Below are 3,988 nucleotides of genomic sequence, written 5' to 3' on the forward strand. Positions count from 1 at the left end.
AAAAAAAAAAAATAAGAGAGAGATTTTGCTATTTATGCACTCGCAATCCTGTGTTGACTTGTTATTCCCAATGATTTCTAAGCTTTTTGCAGTGTTACAATGGTCTTTCCCTGTTACACATTTTTTAGTTCTCCAGATCAATTTAGACATTTCCCTTTGCTTCACTAATTATGTTAATAAAAAGTTTGCATTGGCCTGTCTGATTTCTTTCATCACCTTATTTCTCACAGGTAAACCTACATCTGTCATGCTCTAATTTGATCTTAGGGCTATTTTTAGAGCATAATCTCGTTTTTCATCAATTTCCAGATTTCTCCATTTAGCCAAGGAGAGTGCTCTTTGGCCAGTTTGATTTGATTTTCTTTAGGAAACCATTTATTGTCGTCGGCTTGTGGATAGAAAATCTGACTATCAGCTCTCACGTCTGTAAGGACAAGAGATCATTCCAGTTAATTCCCTTAATTGCGTTTTCAAAATAGTTTAATTCACTCTTAGGTATTCTTAGTTATCTGGCTTTCTAACAGTAGAGAGGTTAAACTGTTCTTAGACAGCTTTCTGGCTATAAGTGTCAGATTATGATCAGATAGCCCAGTAACCCATATTGAATGATTTAGTCACTCTCTCTGGTTTATTACTGAACACCAAACAATCTGTGTTATAGAGCAACAAGTCACCTGGTTGGCCCTTTAAACTAGCTGTGTAAGGTCAAAGTATTAGTGATCGTTTGAGGGTTTTCCTACAAGACTTGTCTTCATAATTAACTGTTACATCTCTCCATTAGACGTTCTTGTTATGGCTGGGTGGCAGTATTGAGTAGCTTGGATAAAAAGGTGCCCAGAGTAAACTGCCCACTACTCAGTCCTAAAAGCTAGAATATGCATATAATTAGTAGATTTGGATAGAAAACACTCTGAAGTTTCTACAACTGTTTGAATGATGTCTGTGAGTATAACAGAACTCATATGGCAGGCAAAAAKCAGGAAGTGGGAAATCTGAGGTTTGTAGGGTTGCCTATCCAATATACAGTGGGATATTGGTCATTTTGCACTTCCTACGGCTTCCACTAGATGTCAACAGTCTGTAGACCCTTGTTTGATGCTTCTACTGTGAAGAATGAGGGAAGGAGAGCTCTTTGAGTCAGGTGTCTGTCACAAGCTGAACATGCGCTAACGTGAGAGCGACCTGCTTTCCATCGCATTTCTGAAGACAGAGGAATTCTCCGGTTGAAACATTATTGAAGATTCATGTTAAAAACATCCTAAAGATTGATTCTATACATCGTTTGACATGTTTCTACGAACTGTAATGGAATTGTTGAACTTTTCGTCTGACCTGCARGTCATGAATGTGGATTACTGYTCTGAACGCGCGAACAAAATTAAGGTATTTGGACWTAAATGATGGACTACATCGAACAAAACAAACATTTATTGTGGAACTGGGATTCCTGGGAGTGCATTCTGATGAAGATCATCAAAGGTAAGTGAATATTTATAATGCTATTTCTGACTTCTGTTGACTCCAAAAAATGGCGGATATCTTTATGGCTTATTTGGGCTCTGAGCGCTGTACTCGGACTATAGCATGTTAGGCTCACTGCCATGATAACTAATTACACATCCACCACATGAATGTAACACAATCAGTTCAAGGATTACATTTAACTTAATATCTTGACTAAACCAAGTTGAAATTGGACTTCCTAACTTCCCAGCCCTTTTGAAAAGAAAAGGAGACCTCAGGAATAGTTGGGTTAGCAGGGACTGCAAACTATAATTAGGACTTAATCACTTAGCTATAGCCACCACAGACAAACACTATTATTGATTTCCCCAAAACAAAGTGTTTAAATTTCAACAATTTAGTGTTGTCTTTCATTGCAACACCAAAGTCTACTCAGTCACTTCAAACCAAGTCTCTCTTCTCATAGCTGCTTTGTCTGACAGTTACCCATAAGTTTGGCTAAGTGAGAGTACTTCAGACCACCTCTCGAACCCTGTACCTTTCTCTCCCTCTTCTCTCTCCCAGGACCCCCGACCGCTCCGCTCCACCTCATCTCCAACGTCAATGAGACGTCGGTCAACTTGGAGTGGAGCACTCCTCTCTCCTCTGGCGGACGCCAGGACCTCAGCTACAACGTGGTGTGTAAACGRTGRGGGCCKGAGGGGACACGGTGTCAGCCCTGTGGGAACGGGGTCCACTTCAGCCCCCAGCAGCTGAGCCTCAGGGCCACCAAGGTGTCTATCAACGACCTGCAGGCNGGGACACGGTGTCAGCCCTGTGGGAACGGGGTCCACTTCAGCCCCCAGCAGCTGAGCCTCAGGGCCACCAAGGTGTCTATCAACGACCTGCAGGCTCACACCAACTACACCTTTGAGATTTGGGCTGTTAACGGGGTCTCCCAGCAGAGCCCTGGACCTGAGCAGGCCGTGTCGGTGACAGTCACTACCAACCAGGCCGGTGAGTTGGGGTTGGGGTTGGGGGGAGATGTGTGTGGGTGGGGAGAGAGATGCTGGAGACTGTTGTTGTTTGTTGGGTTGTTTTGGTAAAGGTTGAGATGTGCTTTGAATGTTTGAATTTTATTTTATTTTAAGGGGAATGGGGAAACAGACAACATTTATATTCTAATGAATTGTATTGATTTGGTTAGGCTTAATTACATTGCAGTATGTTGGGTAGGGCAGTGTGTGTTGTTCCAGTGGAATGGGATCATGAATACCACGGCTGGCCCTCTACAACCACAGTAGAGCTCCCTGCCTGGTGGTGCGCTGAAAGGCCCCTGTTGTTTTGTCGTTCGGCCATTTTTTCTCCAGTTGTTGTGCAAATTTATTTTACGGCTGTGACCTTTCCTTTCCTCCTGATAGATGATTATTACCTCTGGTTTTACTGCGGCGCTCTTGGGTGGCGGGCTAAGTGCCTTTTTGTGTTGCTGTTTTGATCCCTGGGAAAAGAGAAGATCTCTGGAGGATTCTGACTGGCTATTTAAGGACAGGATGGCTTGATGTATCTGGTCTGGGAGAAAGGAGCGATTAATGGATCTAGAGCTGCCTTGAAAACAGTTGTCCTGCGATAGTAAGATATATAAATGATGTTGCCTTTGGCTCGTCACTGAAGCATGTTTCACAACTGTTCTCCATTCTCTAATACTTACATTAAGTTGGCCCTTCTGCAGCTGGAGGCATTACGAGTGTGTGTGTGCTTGTGTGCATGTGTGCATGTYTGGTCATGCTTGTGTGTGTGTGTGAGGCAAAAATATCTGCCTGTGCAGGTTATTTTGTGTGTTGTGTAGAATGTGTGCGTGTGTGTGTTAGAGAATGCCTGTGCATGTGTATGTGTGTGTCTGAGAAAGTGTTGTGTGTCTTGAGAACGTGTGTGGGTGTCTTGAGAACGTGTGTGTGTGTCTTGAGAAAGTGTGTGTGTGTCTTGAGAACGTGTGTGTGTGTCTTGAGAACGTGTGTGTGTGTCTTGAGAACGTGTGTGAGCGGGTTGAAGAGAATAGCACCAGAGTTGATTGGATTTCTCCCCTAATACTCAGTAGGGGTTTTCAGAGCTCTGATTTCACCCCTGTAATCCAGACAGTCATCTGTGGCTGTCCCTCTCTCTATATCACCCCCAACCAGACACAGTGGATTACACATTTATTATGATAGATTTATTATGATATGCTCTGTAAAAAGCCACTTGGGCCAGCGGCCTTGATCAAGATTCAGGTTTCTGTAGGGAAAGAGTGCATAGGGGGAGTGGGGGGATTCCTAATTTCACCATGAACAATCCCCCTGGTAAATCAGACAGGGTGTAACCCCTTCACCCCTCTGGATGAAGGAAGGGGTGTGTGGGGGGTTGAGGGATGGTATTCAGGGTTTTGGAAGGATGTCCAGCTTTGTGCCGACCTGTAAATGGATGTTTAGAAAGTTTATGAGATCGTCTTTACGCTAGATCTTGTGTGTGTGTGTGTGTGTGTGTGTGTGTGTGTGTGTGTGTGTGTGTG

The 3,988-nt window shown here is 43.7% G+C and overlaps 1 pseudogene; it reads left to right on the plus strand.

Moving 5' to 3' along the window:
* The first annotated feature begins 1,981 nt into the window (after positions 1-1,981).
* LOC112075597 (ephrin type-A receptor 4-like) overlaps positions 1,982-3,988 on the plus strand; it is a 33,798-nt pseudogene continuing 31,791 nt past the window's right edge.

This window comes from Salvelinus sp. IW2-2015, unplaced genomic scaffold, assembly GCF_002910315.2.
Source record: "Salvelinus sp. IW2-2015 unplaced genomic scaffold, ASM291031v2 Un_scaffold3261, whole genome shotgun sequence".
Classification (NCBI taxonomy): domain Eukaryota; kingdom Metazoa; phylum Chordata; class Actinopteri; order Salmoniformes; family Salmonidae; genus Salvelinus; species Salvelinus sp. IW2-2015.